At 44.5% G+C, this 21,190-nt stretch overlaps 1 protein-coding gene across 4 annotated transcripts in view; it reads left to right on the top strand.

Moving 5' to 3' along the window:
- The window catches only part of LOC127568548 (collagen alpha-1(XVIII) chain-like), a 308,942-nt gene that overhangs the window by 14,590 nt on the left and 273,162 nt on the right, over positions 1–21,190 (top strand). The window contains exon 1 of one of the 4 annotated variants that reach the window (XM_052012540.1): positions 62–126. The exons of 2 other annotated variants lie outside the window; for them this stretch is intronic. The gene's annotated coding sequence lies outside the window, so the exon portion shown is untranslated. Of the gene's footprint in view, positions 1–61; positions 127–1,546; positions 1,641–21,190 lie in introns of those variants that run through there. One more of the 4 variants, XM_052012531.1, reaches the window with a different exon arrangement.

Raw genomic sequence — 21,190 nt, 5'->3', positions numbered from 1 at the left:
CTTCAATTGTTTTTTCCAGACGTTACATGGTAGTACAATAACTTTCCCAACAAATCCAAGAAGTTTAAAGGAAAGCGGTAACTGTGGCCCCAGTGAGTGTCAAGGAAGCGCAGGCTGTAGAAGCAGGTGAGTTTCAAGGGAAGGTAGGAACTGGGGCCCCCGTGTGTTTAAAGGGAGCACGGGAATTGGCACCCAGTGAGCCAGATGCCAAATTATTGGGGTTTCCAAACAATTGGATAGTGGATTGTAGAGGTTTTACTGTAGTTTGATATTGGAGGTGATGTGGGAAGTATTTAGTGCAAGGATAACAAAATCATATCTGAAGAGGTTCTAAGGAAAGTGAGGCAGAGAGGTTTAGGAAGGAAACTCTAGAGCTTCTGGCCCTTGCACCTCCAGGTGGGGAGGAGTAGGGGATGTGGGTGCACAAAGGTGGGAGTTTGTAGGGAGGGGTGGGAGGTCAGCCAAGGGATGGAGAAGATTATAGGATTGGGAGCCCATGGAGGGATTGGTACAGGATTTTACATTTGTGACGTTGACAAACAGGAGGGGCAAAAGACTGACGGGATTATGCCTGTTCAAGAGTCATTGAGGCACACAGCGTGGAAACGGGCCCTTCGGCCCACCAAGTCTGGCCTGAACATCAACCACCCACTTGCGCTAATTCCATTTTATTCTCTCTCATTCTCAACAACTCCTCCCAGATTCTGCCACTCACCTACACATTAGGATGATTTACAGCAGCCAATTAACCTTCTGAGCCGCACATCTTTGGGATGTAATTGATTTATTATTGTTACATGCACCAAGATACAGTGAAAAAGCTTTTGTTTGCATGCCATCCAGACACATCATTCCAAACATAAGTACATTGAGGTAGTACAAAAGAAAAAAAATAGAATGTAGAATATAGTTACAGAGAACATGCAGTGCAGGTAGACAAATATAGTGCAAGGGCTGTGACGAGATAGATTGAGAGATCAAGAGTTCATCTTTATCGTACAAGAGGTCCATTCAAGAGGCTTATAACACCAGATAGAAGCTGTCCTTGAGCCCGCTGGTGCGTGTTTTCAAGCTTTTGTATTTTCTGCCGGATGGAAGGGGGGGAGAAGAGAAAATGTCAGGGAAGGGAGGACTGTTTATGTTGGCTACTTTCCCAAGGCAGCGGAAATGTAGACAGAGTCAGTGGAGAGGAGGCTGATTTTCGAGATAGACTGGGCAATGTTCACAGTGGAAACTGGAGCACCGTGTAGTCACAGGGTGATTGTGCAAACTCCACACAGGTAGTACCCAAATCTGGGTCTCTGGTGCCATGAGGCAGCAGCTCTACTGGCTGCGCCACGACAAGAAGTTGAGAAGATCTGCACCACCTTCTAATTCTTGCCATAAGTCTACTGGTGAAAGGTACTCATGTCGATGCAAGTCATGTACAGTCACTCTTCAAAAATTTCCTCTAATTGAAACTGGTAACCTCATCCTCTCCAGACTAGTTCCAACTTGATTCCAATTGGAAATGGAATTTTTCCTTCCCTTGATCGTGGCTCTGAAGTTCACAAAATGCTCTGCCGTGATTGACCACTGCTGTCTGAATGTTGACTTCATTTCTAATTGTTCCCCAGGGTCCTGGAGGAATGAGGTACAAGGTCAGTGCTCAAACTGTACTCATAATTCATCCATGAGGCAGAAACGTCATAGATTCTGCTGTTCTTGAATGGAATGTGAGCACTTTGTCTTAGTAATATACAGTAAGATGTTGTCTAATTTGGGACTGGTACAAATACTTGGTTTCTTATTAAGATTTTTCTTTTATCCCTATCTTGTCCTCATTTCTCTCTCCTATAAGGAGCTGTTTGCCTTGCTGGTTATAGTTCTGTGGGCAACAAAAACCTCCAACTCACTTTTTCTTCCTCTACCTCTATAAATCTGGCCTGTCAGGCAGGACCCTCAGCCTTACCATTAACAACACATTTCCCATCCAAGGAGCTTAACATGCTGAAAACTACAGCCATTATACCACGTCAACTCGTGCTATCACAGACATTCTCTTTGTTCTATACATTCTTCCCTCCTGCTGAAAACTTACTAGTATTTCCCCCTTTCCCAGTTCTGATGAAAGGTTTCTGACCTGAAATGTTAACTTTTTCATTTTCCTGCTGAGTTTTTCCAGCATTTTCTGTTTTCAGGAAAATGGAGAATTCTCTCGCTCTGACTGGCCTAGTTTCCAGCCAATACCTTCCATAATCTTGACCTCAATCCAGAACTCTGCTGCCAATATCATCGATCATTTTGTGTTCCAACTTCAACTCCTAACGCAATCCATTTGTTCACTGGAATGCCACTCTCCTGTCACTTGCTCTATGAGAATTACCATTCCAAATCCACGGGCTGCTGCCTCACAGCTCCAGTGACCCAGGTTTGAAGCACTATCTGCGTGGAGTTAATGTTCTCCCTGTGACCGTGTGCTCCACTTTCCTCCCACATCCCAAAGCTGTGTGGGTTAGTACTTTAATTGGCCACTGTAAATTGCCCCTAGTGTGTAGAGCAATGAATGGGATTTATGTAAATGAGTGGGATAGGATGGTCTGCACAGACTTGGTAAACTGAAGGGTCTGTTGGTGTGCTGCATGTCTTCCTCTATGACTTTAAAAGGCAATAATTGGACATCCTTGTAGTCGGACACTTTCCGTAATTTGGTGAGCGTGTGGAGAATTACATCTTGGGGAGGGTGGGGTAGCAGTGATTTCAAAGGATCATTGGCAATGAACTGCATCAAGAGACATTAGGATTACAGACCAAAAGCTTGGTGGGTTTTAAGGAGGTCACTAATACATGAAAGGGAGCTGGGGAAACTGTTAGGTTTAAGGGAATTCCAGACCAGAGTTGGGCAGATGGCGTTAAGCCTCAAAGCCATCTTTATCAGCCTCTATGTTGGATCTTCCTTTGGGAGTGCTGTTCCAGGACCAGCAATAGGAAAAAATACTATTGAAGGAGGCAAGTTGTAAAAAAGAGGATAAGACTTTGAGCAGAACGCAATCTGACCCTAACTAAATCAAAGTTAACAATTGAAAAGATTTAATCTTTTCCAAAAAATCACATGCCTTTCACAGTCTTTACTTCAATCTGTGGATTCAAGAGATAGTAACCATTGGGAACGGTACTATAGTGTGGTATAGTCAAACCTCTCCCCAGTGTGATCACTTGGAGGGGCTTTTATTCATAATGGATACAATAAATGTAATCAGGACAAGCCTTTCTGTGTTCATTGTGTCATCAATTCAATATATTATATTACAATGCATCAATGCCACTCATGTTTCCTCATACTATGCACCCATGAAGTGTTTGAGGGGCTGTTACACAGGAGGCAACACCCTAACTGTGGTCCTTCCCCACAGAGCCTCTGTAGTGGCTGCACCAAGCATCAGGTTGTCCCTCAGCCCATTCTCCTGCACCCTGCCATGTGCCTGTCCATAAGCAAATGCTGCTGACATCTCCCTGCACTGTTAAAACCAGCAAATTTCGGGCAGACCAAAGTGTGTCTTTCACTGAATTGATGATCTTCCAGCAGTAGTCGATCTTTGTCTCAGCCCCTGGGAACAACCTGTAGATCACAGTCCTCTGTTATGCAGCTGCTTGGGATAAACCTTGATAAGGATCCTTTCCCAGACTTTCTTGGCAAACACACAGTCCAAAGGAGGTGGACAATTGTCTCATTAGTTGCTTAAAAGGATCAGGTAGGAATTTCAACAATGTTGTTCACCCAGAGTTTTTAATCTGTTAGTCTACGTTACTCTCCCAGGAAATCAGATGGTGTCAGATAGTGCACAGGATATATTGTGATGCATCGCAATTGTGCAGGGTAGGCTAGGTCGATTGCCATCTTTTTCTGTCCATTATTTGTTCAAAGGACACTAAGTATTTGTATCACAGGAAGTATAATTCCAAAACCTTCAGGGGTTTCTGAATGATATAATGAAATAATGTAGAAGAGTAATCTTTGACCAATGTGGATTCTTCATTTCTCTAATTGACAGTTCTTTTGTGAGAGGTAAAATAGTGCCAAAAATCTTTGTATATTGTGCATTTTTAGGATGTTCCTTTACAATGCAGGATCCTTGTGGCAGATTAATGGTAATTTGTGTCACTTGCTGAAAAGCAATGAGAGTGCTGACTTCACAAGAGTTTGCTTGTTTAACAACACCAAATTCTTCCTGCAGATAAATAAGAGGGCCTTCTGTAAACTACTTCTTAAACCTTGCTTTAATGTGTGTTTTTGTTCCCCTTCTGACACCCAAGTGCCAATAAAAGCTTGACCTTCACAGAGAAGTTGCTTTGAAACTTCCTGTACTTTATGAAGGAATGGGCTAAAATATCAGCGCGTGTCTCTTTCTGAATTGGACCCTGCTGGCAAATTAATTGCGAGTGGTGATCACTGAAACATCACCAGGGAACAGTAAAGGCATCTTCCTCTGTTGTCCACTCAGGCAGGAACAAAAGCCATGATATCTGGTCTGAGGCATCAGAAAATACAAGCTAGGAACAATGGACATTCTATGAGGAGTTGAATATTTTTCCTAAGGGCTAGAGGATCAAGGGATGTTGGGAGGAGGAAAGTAGGAACAAGTTTGTTGAATTTGGATGATCAGCCATGATCATATTGACCAACAGAGCAGGTTTAGAGGGCTGAATGGTCTACTGCTATTTTTCTATTACACACATAACAAATTACACTAAAACTCCGATAATGCACAGTTCAGAAGTCCCACCAGTTGATGTTTGCATCCCATCCCTGTCTACCCACCAGGGCCCCAGTTTCTGCATTCTGTTGAAACTTGCCGGGTTCATAGGAACATCTATCATTCTACTGTGTAACAGCTTTATTAAATAAAGTGAACTAAAAGAGTGTCATCTAATAGAGCAGAGGAGCAGGCCCTGGAGCTGAATGGCTCCTTCTGTACCTATATCCCTCTGGGCAATTCCATGACGGAATTTTGGTGCTGCTTTCTTGTACCTGTGCTGCTAAAAGCATTCCCTTTACTCAGAATGGGGTTTCGAACTCTGGATGCTTTGCTGGAGGTTTCATCATTGGCATTTTAACAGTCCTGTGTTCAATACTCATGTAATTGGTGTGCCTCCATCCATTTGTCATGGAGTTAGAGAGAAAAAGAGCATGAAAACAGGCCCTTCAGCCCACTGAGTCCATGCTGTCAGTCAACCACCCGTTTACACTAATCCTCCATTAATCCTATGTTTTTCTCCCCATATTCTCATCAACTCCCGCCAGATTCAACCACTCACCTACACACTAGGGGCTATTTACAGCAGGCAATTAACTTCCCAACCTGCATGTCTTTGAGACCCAGAGGGAACCGAGACTCTCTCAGGGAGAATGTACAAACTCCTCACAGACAGAACCGGAGGTCAGGATTGAACTTGGATCTCTGATGCTGTGGGGCAGTGGCTCCTACCAGCTGCGACACTTGTGCCACCTTTTTCCCTATCAAATCTGCCCAACCTTCTCAACTTCAAGGATAACAACCCCAGTTTGGCTCCCCGTTAAACTGCTCTTTAACAATTAACAATAGTCTTATAACTAATAACAGTCAAAAGAAAAATTTAAGAAGGAATTTTTTATTAATGTCTCTGATTTTTTTTTCTCCTGGTTGGTTGAGGGGTTGTCCCAATCTCCAGGAACTGAGGATGAGTGCTATAATGTTTTTTAAATTTTTAAAAAAATTTTATTTTACAGCGTGGTAACAGGACCTTCTGGCCCAACGAGTCCGCGCCGCCCATTTAAACCCAAATTAACCTACCCGTATGTCCTTTGCAATGTGGGAGGAAACCGGAACACCCGGAGGAAACCCACGCAGACCCGGGAGAGAACGTACAAACTCCTTACAGACAGCGACGGGAATCGAACCCCGATCGCTGGTGCTGTAATAGCGTTGCGCTAACCGCTATGCTACCGTGCCGCCCAATGCAACCATACGCTACCAACCCCCCCCCCCCCCCCCCCCCCAACACACACACCTCCGTCCCCAACGGCAGAATCACAAGTAGGTTTTTGACCTACTTAGTAGGTTTTTAGAAGATTTTTGATCATTTTTGGGAGAAAAGGTTTTGGCAGTGCAAGCAGGATGGATCAGCTTGAGAAGCCCTCTCTATAGACCCAAGCCACAAGGCCTCCCCTAGGAATACACTGCCTTCCTCTGGTTTTCACTATTCTGTTGGGAAGTGTTGCAGAACAGAACAAGAAGCTTCCATCTCTGTATAGACATCCCAAAGTGCCCTACAACCAATGAAATATTTTTGTAATGAACTGCAGCAATCAAAATTACAGAGGCAAGCTTGCACAAGCAGATAGTGATAGGAGACTTGATAGTGAGGAAGAGGAGATTCTGTGGCTGCAGCTGAGACGCCAGGATGGTGTGTTGCCTCCCAGGTGCCAGGGTCAAGGATATCTCTGAGTGGCTGCAGAAAATTCTTAAGTGGGAGGGCGAATAGCCAGAAGTTGTTGTACGTGTTGGTACAAACAACATAGGCAGAACAAGGGACGAGGTCCTGCAGAACGAGTATAGGGAATTAGGTAAGAAGTTAAGAAGCAGGACCTCGAGGGGAGTGATCTCTGTATTACTCCCAGTGCCATGTGCTATCGAGGTCAGAAATAGAAACATAGACCAGATGAATTTCTGGCTGAGGAGGCTGGTGCAGGGGGCAGGGATGCAGGTTCTCAGACCATTGGGATCTCCTCTGGGATAGAGGCAACCTGTACAAGAGGGACGGGTTGCACTTGAACTAGAGAGGGACCAATATCCTTGCAGGGAAGTTTGCTAGTGCGACACAGGAGGGTTTAAACTAAATTGGCGGGGGTGGGGTGGGACTTTGAGGAGGAGCAAGTCATTGGATAAAGCAGTAGCCAGCTAGAGCAAGTTTAGCGATCAGGATAGCCAGGGGCACAGTAAAGGCAGGGAAAGGAATACCTAGTTTAAACTGCATTTATTTTATTGCATGAGGTTTAACAGGTCAGGCAGATGAACTCAGAGCATGGATTGGCTCTGAGGTCCTGGGATGTTATAGCCATAACAGAAACGTGGCTGAGAGAAGGGCAGGACTGGCAGCTCAATATTCCAGGATACGGATTACTACAGGTGTGACAGAGGTACAGGTAAGTGAGGAAGGGGTGTTGCCCTTTTACTGAGCACGTAACAGCAGTACTTAGAGATGAAGTTTTTGGGGGATCATCCAGTGAAGCCTTATGGGTAGAACTTAGAAACAAGAAGGGAAGGGTCTCTCCAGTGGGGCTGTATTATAGACCCTCCAATAGTTAGTGGGAACTTGAGGAGCAGGTGTGTAGAGAAATTGCTCATGGTTGTAAGAATAATAGGGTTATATTAATGGGAGATTAGTGGGAAATTTTCCTGAGTCAATGTATAGAGGGCCCATTCGGGATGGTGTGATATTGGACCTTCTCCTTTGGAACAAAGTAGGACAGGTAATTGAAGTGCAGAAAGGAAGCACTTTGGCTCTAGTGACCATAATTCTATTAGTTTTAAGATCTCCCCATGTCTGCATGGGTTTTCCTCCAGTTCTCCGGTTTCCTCTCATATTCCAAAGATGTACGGATAGGTTAACATGGTTTAAATGGGTGGGGGGGGCAGACTCATTGAGCCAGAAGGGCCTGTTACCGTGCTGTAAATAAAGTTTTTAAAACTGGAATAGGGCTAATTTTGGGGGAATTAGGCAGGATCTAGCAGAGGTCGATTGGGTGAGTCTGTTTTGAAGGGAAAGGAGTGGCTAGCAAGTGGAAGGCTCTTAAGAGTGTGATATCAAGAGTCTAGGAGCAGCATGTTTCCTGTTAGGGTGAAGGGTAAACCTGGCAAGTTTAGGGAACCCTGGCTGATGAGAGATATTTGAACCTATTGTCAAGAAAAGAAGGAAGCATACATTGGGTTTAAGAGGTCAGGGACGAGTGAATCCCTTGATGACTATAAAAAGATTAAGAGTTACTCGAGGAAATCAGGAGGCTAAGAGATGGATGAGATGGATCTGGCAGGTAAGGTTAAGGAAAATCCAGAGGTTCTATTAGCTATGTCAAGAGTAAAAGGGGTGGCTGGGGAGAGAGTAGGTCCCCTTAGAGATCAGCTGGGGTGCCTATATCTCGAGCTGCAAGAGATGGTGGGATTTTTAACAAATATTTCTCAGGTGTTTGCTGAGGAGAAAATCATGGTTGCTCAAGAGATAAAGGGTAACTAGTGGAAATGTTTTGGAGAACATTCATATTACCAGGGAGAAGGTATTTGCAACCTTACAGCGCTTTAATGTGGATAAATCGTCAGGCCCTGGACCAAGTACATCCTAGGACTTTGTGGGAGGTTAGAGGAGAAATTGCAGAGGCCCTTGCAGAGATTTTTGCTTCATCGTTAGCCATTGGTGAAGTTCCTGAGGACTGGAAGGTGTCTAATGTTGTTCTGGTTGTTTAAGAAAGGTAACAAGGACAAGCCAGGGAACTACAAGCTGGTCAGTCTGACGTCAGACGTGGAGAAGTTACTGGAGAGAATTCTGAGGGACAGGATCTACCAGCATTTGGATAGACAGAGTTTGATGAGGAGGAGTCAGCATGGGTTTTGTGCGTGGAAAGTCCGTGCTTGACGAAGCTTTTAGAGTTTTTTTTGAAGAGGTAGCCAAAAAGGTAGATGAGGGCAGGGCAGTGGATGTTGTCTGTTTGGACTTTAGCGAGGACTTTGACAAGGTCCTGCATGGTAGGCTGGTCTGGAAGGTTAGGTCCCATGGAATCCAGGGAGAGCTAGTTAGGTGGATTCAAAATTAGCTCGGAGGTAAGAAGCAGAGGCTGGTGGTTGAAGTGTTTTCTCGGAATGGAGGCCGGTGACTAGTGGTGTGCTGCAGGGGTCAATGTTGGGACCCTTGTTATTCGTATTTATGTAATGATTCGGATGTGAATGCACAAGCTTGAGCAGTAAATTTGCGGATGACATGAAATTAGGAGGTGTTGTTGTTAGTGAAGAAGGTTATCGTAAGATTACAGGGGGATCTGATCAGTTCGGGAAGTGGGCCAAGGAGTGGCAAATGGATTTCAATACAGATAAGTGTGAGGTGATTGCAATTTTGGAAAGTCAAACCAGTGTAGGACTTATACTATGGATGGTAGGGCCACTAGGGAGCGTAATGGAACAGAGGGACCTAGGAGTATAGTGCATAGTTCGTTGGAAGGGGCATTACAGGTAGACAGGGTGGTGAAAAAAGGTGTTTAGCACGCTGGCCTTCATCAGTCAGGGCATTGAGTATAGGAGTTGGGACATTATATTGCCAGTTGTATAAGTCATTGGTGAGGCCGCACTTGGAGTACTGTGTACAGTTTTTGGTCACCTCTGTTATAGGAAAGATGTGGTTTAAACTGGAAAGAGTGCAGAAAAGCTTACGAGGATTTTGCCAGGTCTAGAGGGCTTGAGTTATAGGGAGAGGTTGGCCAGGCTAGGTCTTTACTCCCTGAGGTTTAGGAGGATGATGGGTGATCATATAGAGGTTTATAAAATCATGAGGGGCATAGATAAGGTGGATGGTAGCAGTCTTTATCCCAGGGTAGGGGAGTCCAAAACTTGGGGGCATAGATTTAGTGTGAGAGGGGGAAAGATTTAAAAGGGGCCTGAGGGGCAACTTTTTCATGCAGAGGGTGTAAGCATATGGAACGAGGCTGCCAGAGGAAGTGGTTGAGGCAGGTACAATAGTATCATTAAGAAGCACTTGGACAGGTACATGCAGGGGCGGGGCTTAGAGGGATATGGGCCAAACACAGGAGATTGGGACTAGATGGGTGGGCACCGTGGTCGGCATAGACTTGTTGGGCCGAAGGGCCTGTATCCGTGCTGTATTGCTCTATGACTCTTAAGTAGCAAGGTGATCATGACCTGGGAACCTTTTCATAAAATATTATTTTAATTCAAAATGTATACTTTATTCACAACAATAGGAAATGCAATGTTATCAGTATGCATCCTTCTTTGCGTTCATTGTGCTATCAAACCAACACACAGGCTTACAAAGCCGCAGAGCTACTGATGTTTCCTCTTTGAACAATACACCTGTTAAAATAATTGACCTGAAGCACGAGGCAGGATAACCCTTGTTTCTTTTGAAATAACTTATACAGGCAGTCCCCAGGTTACACAAGGGTTCCATAAACTGATTTTTCTGTAAGTCAGTTCAGGTCACGTGATTGGCAAGTGGTATTTTAGTGCGAGTTGGGATGTGGACAGCAGGGTTTTAGGTTATCTCGATCCTATGTCAATGCTGTATTTTGTACCATATTTAATGATGTAAAATGTCCCTGGGTGTATATAGCTACTGTCAATTGTTCCTTAAATGTATTAAAGAAAGACGTTATTGATATTAGTGTGATGGTTAATCTATAAGCCCATCCAATGATTTTACTCATGGAACCTATGTTTCACAGAAAACAAATTAAATAGAATTGAGAACTGGAAAATTATTATTGGAATAAATTTGCCTCATTTTGTTGAATAGTAGCCATTTGTTAGAGTATACAGCTACCCATATGACCTTGCTCTGCATACACTTCTTATAATTAATTTCATTGAATATCTTCTATGTTCACCCTAACACTAACCATAATCAAATTAATGGAACATGTACTATATCCAGTTGTGAATGAATGCTATTTGCATTTCCATAATTAACTTTCCTCTCTTCAAACAATCTTTAACATTTATGAGAGAATTTGTGTAAAGTCAGGTACTTTGTAACCTGGAACTCCTGTAGTGGGAGTTTTTTATGCATGTTCTACCTGAGAGGTTAGTTGTAGGTAATTGACTAGCATAAATTATCTCCCGATGTAGGTGGCTGGTGGTGGCAGGGGTGGAGTTAATGGGCGCATGTGTAAGATAATTTGTTTACAGGGAAGTAAATAGGGCAATGGCATTGCTCTGAGAGTTGGCATAGACTCAGTGGACTGAATGGCCTCTTTCAATGTCATAAGAAAACTTGAATATAAATATTTAAACTCCTGTTCAAAAGACAGCACTTCTGACTGTGTACAGCTTCTCATAAGAATTGCATCAGGAGTTTTAGTCTGGATTATGCAAGTGGTACCTTCTGGCTCTAGATAACAATACTACAATAGAGCTGCTTTTAACACACAGGAATGAAGAGCATTTGTAATCCTCAGCAGTGAATTTATCATCTGATTGTTTGTAAATGTCCTCAAATGTAGAGGTTCTGTTTGTGTTTGGGAGCCACTGTTGCCTGTCATGTATCCTTTGACTGAACCGAGACCAGAATTCTTCCGAACATTGCATTGACCTCACTTCACCTGTGTGAAGTTAAAAAGCTGACAAGATTATAATGATCTGGGGGAGAAACAAATTGTAAGATTCACCATCATTCCTTTTTTTTTTGTTAATGCAGTCCTGTGGTCAAAATCAACTGGTTTGTTTCCAGGAGGAATTAATGGAAATTCTTCAAATTCTTGGGAGCAAAAGAAAAATAAAAATCCCCAGGGGCGATGGTAGTTTGGAGATCAAATTTAAACTGTTGATCTTTGCTGATGATTCTTCCTAGTGGGATCTGATGGGCTCCCAAATACAACGCATTAATGAGATTGGATGGAGCCATACTACTCATGAATAATGGAATCCCATAAGTTCCCAAATTCAGGACAACTCTTTACCAAGTGGTGGCAGTTGATGTAAGAAAACTTTGTTGGAACTGTACCTCCCTCCATTTGTTCTGCAGTGTTATGGTGGGTGAGTAAGTGGAAGGGAGGGGGAGTGGTGTGTGTGGAAAGAGAGACTTTGCTGAGAGTCATCCTCGTGTCCTTGTAGTTGATGAGTGCTTTACAGAGCAGAGTTGGATCATGTCAGTAGGTGTTGAAGTTTCCAAGCCTTTTGAAGCAGAAGTTCTTTCCAACAGTAATTCTGCACATCACTAGTCTTATGACTGGCAATCCTTTTCCAAATTTTGCGCAATTATAAAAAAGTGCTGTTAAAGTAATTGGCTACGAGCGTAAGGCATTGTCACCAAGTCTGATGGGCACATGAACGTTCTCTGTATCATCCAATGAACATTTGGTCATGTCTTATTGAGGACTTAAGCAGATTATGGCAACAGAAAACCCATACACTATCATGGAGTCATAGAGACATGCAGCATGGAAACCAGTTCTTTGGCCCACTGAGTCCGCACTGAACACCAACATTTCATTTGCACTAATTCACCATTAATCCCAGTTTTATTTTCCCCATGTTCTCTCTCCTGAAACATTACCGCATACTTATAGGGACTAAATTCCATTTGCCACTTTTCTACTCAACTGATCAAATTTTCTACATCACCCTGAAGTCAAATGCTGACCTGTGTATCTTCTTTTGATTAGCACCACCAATGATATGTTGGCATCTATCACATCCTGGGCCAGAATCTATTTTGGATCAGCCATTTCATTGGCAAAGCAGGGCAAAGGCTTGACATGTGGGGAAAGTTGGCTTATCTGAGCTTCTAGAAGCTCTGCTCCACCTAGGTTTGGGGGTCTGTGAGAGGGAAAACTTTATGAGCCAAGGAGACTACAATGCAAAAAACAGTCAATGCCACCTAGTTTGCTTCATCAGAGCTTCTGCCACTGGACCTTGTGTCCGGCCTCTTCCCCCATGGACCCCCTGTGCAATATTTTGGGGCACCCATAAAGTCCCCTCCCATCTTTCATTGTCACTAAGACAGATTCCTGAAATGTCCCGAGCTTGCTGATGGCATTTTATCCAGCATTACTGTCCCCTATTGGAGTGTGATGATTCAAGGAGTGGGTTCACCAGCACCTTTCTGGAAGGAAGCAAGGGCTGGGCTGTAATTGTATCCTTGCCAGCAGTACACACATCCTCACTCAGTGGGTGACACTGTACATCACGCACCCTGTTTGTTCTGAAGTTGGATGTCTTAATATTGCTTTGAGTAGCTACATAGATCATCACTGGGTACCTAGAGGTGTAGAGGATCCCCCAGCCCTGGAGATGCACAAGAACACAAGAAAACAGGAACAGGGGTAGGCCACTCAGCCCCTCCAAGCCTGTCCTGCCGTTCAGTATGATCATAACTGATCTACCTCAGGCCACAACTCCTCCTCTTTACCAGATCCCGATTAGCCCTCGATCCCCTAATCTTTCAAAAATTTAACTGCCTCCACTTTAAATATTTTTAATAATCTGGTCTCCACAACTCCCTGGGGTAGAGAACCCTAGAGATTCACTACTTTCTGCAAAAAGAGAGTTCTGCTTCCCTTGCTTTGAAATGCCTAGCCCTTTATCTTGAAACTATGTCCCCTCATTCGAAACTCTCCCACTAATGAAAACATCCTGACATCTACCCTGTCAAGCTTCCATAAGATCTTTTGTTTCAATAAAATCTCATCTCATTTTCTAAACTTCAAGAAACACAGACCCAACCTGTCAGTCCCCTTTGATAAGACAAGCCTCACATTTGAGGACTTAGCCTGGTGAACCTTCGACCCACCATTTCCATGACCATCCATACTAATCCTACTAACAGCACAACTGTATTAGCTGACTGAATTACATTCTCAGGTGTATAAAGATTTTAAAAAACTGCAGATGCTGAAAATCTGAAAGAAGATTTTCATCTGAAATGAAAATCTGAAAATGCTGGGAAAAAGACTCAGCAGGTCAGGCAGCATCTGTGGAAAGAGAAACCAAAATAATGTTTTAGGTCCGGGACATAAGAACATAAGAAATAGGAGCAGGAGTAGGCCATCAGGTCCGTTGAGCCTGCTCCGCCGTTCAATATGATCATGGCTGATTTGTCCATGGATTCAGATCCACCTACCTGCCTTTTCCCCCATAACCCTTAATTCTCCTACTATGCAAACATCTATCTAACTGTGTCTTCAATATATTTAATGAGGTGGCCTCTACTCCTTCGCCGGGCAGAGAATTCCACAGATTCACTACAGGGACCCTTTACCAGAACTGGGAAAGAGTGAAACAAGTCAGCAGAGAAGGTGGGAAAGGGTGAGGAATGGAACAAAGGGAATTTCTCTGATAGGGTGAAGTTGAGGGGTGGTTAAAATTGGATTAGCAACACATTACACAGATAATATATGGTCTGTGTAATGGAGCAACAAGAGAATGCAGATGCTGGAATCTGGAGCAAAAAACAAACTTCTGGGGGAACTCAGTGGGTCAAGCAGCATCTGTGCAGGCAAAGGGACGGTCAACGTTTCAGGTTGAGAGCCTGCACAGATGCTGCTTGACCCACTGATTTCCTCGAGCGGCTTTTTTTTCCCGCTATGGTCTGTGTAATGTTGTATGCTCTAGCCTACTGGGACAAACCCAGCAGGCCAAACTATAGAAGTAAAAGGATGGCAGGCAAAAATGGCCAGTTCTAATACATGGGGAAGGAAACAACGAGTTATCTCAAGTTGGAGGATTTGACTTGCATCTTTGGTATCTTGGTAAAGGATGATCCCACAACAAAGGTTGTCTTTTCCATAAATTTGAGGTTACAGGTGTCTTCTGCTTAAAAAGAAATCCAGTGTTTTGTTGCCTTTATTAAAAAAAATGTTTGGGTTAACTTCAAAATGATGTATTTTGGAAAACCAGCAGCTATTTAACTTTTATTTATAATTCTGTTACAATTTTATTTATGACACTTAGATCAGAAAGGAAGTTTTAATAACGTAGCCAGCAGGTGTCTTTTAATAGGTTTTATGAAGCTTTTCAAGGTCTCTTCAAAGCTTGAGCAAACCAGCCTGGGGATGATGTACAGATCTCTGCCGTTTTGCTATCAAGTGGTTAAAACCTCTGACTGCCTGGCATTAGTCCCTACTCCCTGCTTCCCCTGTCCCAGCCCTAAATGTTTGGGACTGCAAACATTAAAAGTACTGATGTTAAAGCAGCAAATATTCCCGACCCCCCCCCCCAACAATCACCCCTCCCCACCTTGCTTCTTCTCTTCTCTTTCCTTGCCTCTTTGTTTTCTACTTTTTTTCATCTCTCTCCTTACTTATGACCCATCCCTGGTGGATCTGCTCTCCCCTCCTCCCCTGCACCTGCCTATCACTGTCTCTTACCTGCATCTACCTATCACCACCCTGTGCCCACCCTGCCTCCCCTCTTTTGTCCACCTATCACTGCTCTGCTTTTCCCTCCTATATATTGGGCTTCCCCCTTTTCCTATCTTCAGTCCTGAAGAAGGGTCCTGACTCAAAACGTTGACCTCCTGCTGTTCTCCACGGATGCTGCCTGGCCTGCTGAGTTCATCCAGCACCATAGTGCTTTTCATCAAAATTATGTACTAAACTGTTCTTGTAAGTATTCGCTCAACTAGCTTACAGTTAGTTTACTGCAAGTTGTAGGTCAAATTTTGCTTTGATATCTTCACCATATTGGCTGAGGCTCAGTGGTAGAACAGCAGATTGTGTTGAAATCCCAGTTTGGGTGCCTGGCCACACCTTGGGTCACACCCCCAGTGTGAAAGGGAGGGGCCAGTGTTTGGATGAGTCATTAATGTCTGCCCTTTCAGTTGGATGTAAAAGGATCTCATGGCACAGTTTCAAAACGCAGGGGCGTTTCCTCCATTTGCCACGGGCAACATTTTTCCTTCAACCAGCATCATTTTAAAGTGAAAACCGGGTCACCACCTCAGTGCTGTTCTTGGGAGTTTGTTGTGTCCAAATGTATTGCCTTAAATTAAAACTGTTATACCACTTCAAAGGAAAATTGTCTGTAAAGTCCATTAGAACAATCTGAAGTTTAGAAAGGGATGGTAATAAAGTACGTAGCTTCCTTTTCTGCTCTCTTTTCCTCATCCCTCTGTCTTGGTCTGTCTCTCTGTGACTCCCGTTGAAACTAAAGAAAAACTTGCATTTTCTGTTTCTATAAGAACTGACTTGCTATCACATTTTTTTCTGCATAGTCAGAATATACAACTTTACACAGATTATCCAACATTAGCAACACCGTACACAAAGAAACTGAATCTTACCTCAACTGCCACATAATTTCACCCCATCTGAGAAATTCTCTCTATTCCACCCAAATCTCTCATCCTCCTCCTTCTCTCTTTCCCAGTTCTGACAAAGGGTCCCGGACCTGAAACATTAACTGTTTCTCTCACCACAGATGCTGCCTGACCTGCTGAGTGTTTCCAGCTTTTTCTGTTTTAACTGCATTTATATAGCATTCTCTGGAGCCTGGTGTTCAGTTGTCCTGGCCCTAACTGTGTTGTAGCTGGTGTGCGATGGCTATCCCATGCTACAAGATTCACACACTGTCACATTCCACTCCACGAATTGTGTAAATGGCAGAAGGACCCCAAAGTACCCACATGCCCTTCCGGTCAGGCAACTCCCGTGGGGACCTTATTCGCCTTAAATCCACAGAAGCAAATTATCTCAATGAACAAGCAGGGAATGGAGGGATAGGGACCATATGCAGGCAGATGGGATTAGTTTAAATTAGCATCATGGACGGCACAGTCATCATGGGCCGAAGGGCCTGTTCTTGTGCTGTGCGATGTTCTAACTTCTAAGAGGAAGAAAACACTTTATGATCTCTGCTCATCCCTGTGAGCTTCACAGCAAGAAATACTTTTAGTTACTTCTAGTGGCAGCCAGTTTGTGTGAGGTCCCATAGACAGAAATGGAGAATAACCAAGGTCTCTTTTCCTGGTGATGTTTAAGTGAAGAATAAATAATAATTCACTGTGGCAATTTACAGTGGCCAACTAACCTGTCAAGGGATGTGGGAGGAAACTGCAGCATCTGGAGGAAGCCCACGCAGTCTCAGGGAGAAGGTGCAAACTCCACACAGACAGCACTGGAGGTCAGGATCGGATGCGGTTCTCTGATGCTATGAAGCAATGGCTTCATAGCTGCGTCACTGTGCTGCCCTCTCTAACACATTGGGTTGGTATTGGTTTCTTATTGTCACATGTACCGAGATACAGTGAAAAGCTTTTGTTTGCCTGCCATCTAGACAGATCATTTCCATACATAAGCACATTCAGCTCATACAAAAGGAAAAAAAGAATGCAGAATATAGTGTTACACTTACAGAGAAAATTCAGTACAGGTAGACAAATAGAAGTGCAAGGGCCATGACGAGGTAGATTAAGAGATTAAGAGTTCATCTTTATCGTACAAGACATCCGCTCAAGAGTCTTATAACTGTGGGATGGAAGGGACAGAGCTTGGTGGGGCTCAAGCTTTTGTTTCTTCTGCCCGATGGGAGGGGGGAAAACAGAGAATGACTGGGTGGGATCCTTGATTATGTTGGCTGCTTTCCCGAGGGAAGTGTAGACAAAGTCAATGGAGGGGAGGCTGGTTTTTGTGATGGACTGGGCTGTATTCACAACTCTCTGTAATTTCTTGCAGTCTTGGGCACAGTGGTTGCCATACCAAGCTGTGATCTGATCTGAAAATTGGTGAGTGTCATCGAGGACATGCTGACTTTCCTTAGGCTTCTGAGAAGTAGAGGTGTTGGTGTGCTTTTTAGGCTATAGAGTCCATGTGGCTGGACCAGGACAAATTATTGGTGAAATTTAGGAACTTGAAGATCTCAACCACCTCCACCTCCGCACCATTGATACAGACGGGCATGTACTCTGCCCCGCTTCCTGAAGTTGATGACCAGCTCTTGTTTTGCTGACATTTGAGGGAGAGGCTCTTTATCTCCTTCCTGTACTTCATCTCATCGTTATTTGAGATCTGGCCCACTATGGTGGTTTTACCTGCAAACTTATAAATGGGGTTAGAGCAGAATCTGGTCACACAGTTGTGAGTGTATAGGGAGTAAAGTAAGGAGCTGAGGATGCAGCCTTGTGGGGCACCAGTTTTGAGGATAATCGTGGAGAATGTATTGTTGCCTATCCTCACTGATTGCGGTCGTAAAATGTCCTACATTAATTGTGGGACTGACAGCAAATAAATTACAGTGAGGCAAGTTAGTGGTGGAGGCTTGTGAAAGCCAACACTTGGAACAAGGAACTTTATTAAGATTGTGAATCAAAGGTCTTGCACTGCAAATTGGCAAAGATATTGGAAGGAATAACAAATATATTTTGCACAAAGACGCTTTTACATCTGCTCGTGTCTGGGTGGGGATACACCAAGTTTATGACTATGTTTTGTCCAGTGTTAAGATGCAAAGCAGCTGTTGGTTATTCATTTGCTGGAGCCATTTATGGAAAGGCTATTTCACTGGAATTCAGGTAGTTCTTATCTTCATCCCAATCTCAATGTGGTCCATTTCAGTCACACATCTTGCATTGGAGGAATGTCACAGTCTCGCAGTTTCCAGCCCATGTTTTACACTCTTTAACCTTTTTTGAATTTTTTAAATGGTTGAGGGTGAGGATCTCATTGACATGTGCATGAACTCTGTGCAGTGCTGTTCGAATTCCTGGCTGTCATTTGTACCTCCTTTGTGGAGGTAAAAGGCAGGTGCACAGCAAGTCACTGGCTTTTTGGGGCCCACTGCTTGCTTACTTGGAGTGCTAACTTGGGGGAAAGCAAATCACAACATTATTAGGTAGGAGCTGGGAGCAGCTGTTATTGTGCACAGATATCGTGGGCTGAAGGGCCTGTTCCTTTGCTGTTCTGTATTAACACACTTAGTTGGTGAATAAAAATCTGATGATTCCAGCTGTAACCAGTGGTAATCCTGTAACTTGCTGACATACATTCAAACTGCACCCAATGCTCAAGGTACAATCAGCATCGATTGGGACGCTGGTTCTCCGCGACGGTGACGGCCTTTGAACTGAGACCTTCAGTCAAAGCTGACCTGTACCCGACTTTACACATCAAAACCCCCAGCACCCAGTTCGTCAAGAGATCCGATGAGGAGCAGCTGACTCGGTGCTTGGGACAAACATCTGTATGACTCCATCACACAGGCAGCATCATCGAACACACCGCCTGGTATCTCCCCATCTTCTTTGCTCAGCCTCAATAAGTGAAGGGTCAGACAGAAATGAAAGCCCAGGAGGAGGCCATTCAGCTGCCAGTGTGCCTATTTTCTGCCTCTCACAAGATCTTTTTGGATTCCATCCTTCCAAACATACACCCCATTCCCCCAAAATGAAAGCAGCTTTCTATCTCAATCACATGCTGTGAAGTATCATGTGGTCTCAGTCAACTTTTGTGCCTCCTACTCCCTGTTTGTTTCTTCCGAGAAACATTTCCTGTTCCCCACCAATCACACTGCTGGGAATACCCCTTGTCTGTCTACCCACAGTCAGCTTCCCAGAGTTTCGCCCTCCGCTTCTCTGGTTGCTCCTCTCTCTCCCTGTGTCACCCCACTTTTCTGCTGCTCCTGGCTCTCTACCAGTGTCCACTGACTCCACCCCTAGCCCCTGATCAATGGACCTCTCTGTCCCACAGTCTTCCCACCATCTCCCCATTCCCAAGTCTTTCCCTCCTGCTCTCTCAGATTCGGATGGTTCCCGTATAGAGCTCCATGTTTCCCGGAATCTCCATTCTGACTGCAGTCCATGAGGTCTCTTCTGCTCTAGTGGATGCTGTGGTCACATGAGCCTAGGGCTGGGAAAGGGTGCTGGTGGCAAGGGGCAATGTGGAAGGGCACATTGTGTCAGGAGAAAGTTGCCAGTAGCCCAGGTGAGCTATTTACTGAGCTCGTTGGGATGGGGTGGAACTACTGAATTCGGAGGAACTCCCAGCCATTATTAATCCTATTGCTTATGACACAGAGGAGACCATCTGGCCCATTATGTCAATGCCAGCGTGTAGAGCAATCCCCATTCCCCCACTAATTTCCCTGTTCCCTCTCTCATGCCAATCAGTTCAGCTCCCCGATTGCTCGTCCCCACCTGCACTAGGTCTATCTTCCAGTGGTCTGCCGCATGCCTTGGGGATGTGGGAGGAAACCGGAGCACCCGGAGGAACCCTACATGATCACAGGGAGAACGTGCAAACTCCACACAGACAGCATCGGCGGTCAGGATTGAACCAGGGTCTCTGCTGCTGTGAGGCAGCAGCTCTTCTAGTTGTGCCATTGTGCTGCCTGTTCTGGGGGGTGATGCTATGAAACGGGGAAGCCTGTGGATATTGCACAACCCAGCAGCTTAGGCAAGGCTGCAAGGGCAGCTGCCCACAAGAAATTGAGGCAGCTAGTTCACTTGGCAACCATATTCAAGGTCTATTTGAGGTTTTTGGTACAGGGCAGGTCTAATGTAAACATTTTATTGATGGACTTCTTGCTGGGAGCAAGGTTTTTGCCAGAACAAAGGTTCTGCCTTCTAATGGGATCGCATTGTGTTCATGTATTTGGATTCTGCTTCCTACTGAGTGGCAATGAGCTCACCTGAAGGTGCACTCCATGTTTCAAACCATTGTCAGTCAATATTGGGGTAGCACACAGCTTCCTCCTCAAGTTTTTGTTGCACTTCAGCCCTCAAGTTTTGTTGCTACCTCCTGATCTCTAGGCACCTGGTGCAGAGAGGAGGTAGCAAATCAGTCTGTTGTCCTCCTAATCAGTCTGCTCCTGGGCCTGGCCAAGGTGGCCATTCACAGGTAGAGGCAGCAAGCCGTCAGGGGTTCAGCCTGAGCTGACTGCCTGCACCTCTTCTGAAGATACGTCTGTGCCTGGGTGTCCCTGGATAGGGAGCCTGTGGTGTTCACTAACTCGCTGGAGGCCTTCCGGTGCCAGTGGGTGCCACGTGGGCTCGAGTGCATCCTGGACAAGGATGGTTATGGTTTAATTTGAATTTTGCAAATATTGTGCTTGAGATTATACATATTGTAAACAAAACTCTTTCTTACAAAAATCTAGATAATGTCAGAGGAGTTTCTGTGATTGAGGCACAGATCATTGATAGTGATATCAGTTGGCCGGGCTGCACTGCATGGCACTCTGATGCAGGTCACTTAACTCTCCTGCAGTGTGCTACAGTTTAGTTGTATAGTAACCCAGATTACTAGACTACTGATCCAGAGAGTTAAGTCCCACTGTGACAGCTGGGAATTTAAATTCAGATCATTAAGTCTGGAATTAAAAGCTTTTGCATGTTCCGGGGACTAGGAAATTACTGAACGGCTGTTCTCCACCTGATTCTTTGTCCATTGGAGAAGGAACTTTTCCCTTTTAAATTTATTCAGTCATGGATGTGAATGCCGCTGGGCAACACCAGGGTT

This window comes from Pristis pectinata, chromosome 1 (assembly GCF_009764475.1).
Source record: "Pristis pectinata isolate sPriPec2 chromosome 1, sPriPec2.1.pri, whole genome shotgun sequence".
NCBI classification, from domain to species: Eukaryota; Metazoa; Chordata; class Chondrichthyes; order Rhinopristiformes; family Pristidae; genus Pristis; species Pristis pectinata.
The sequence above is the reverse complement of the archived record's forward strand: the minus strand, read 5'-3'. Positions and strand labels throughout refer to the sequence as shown.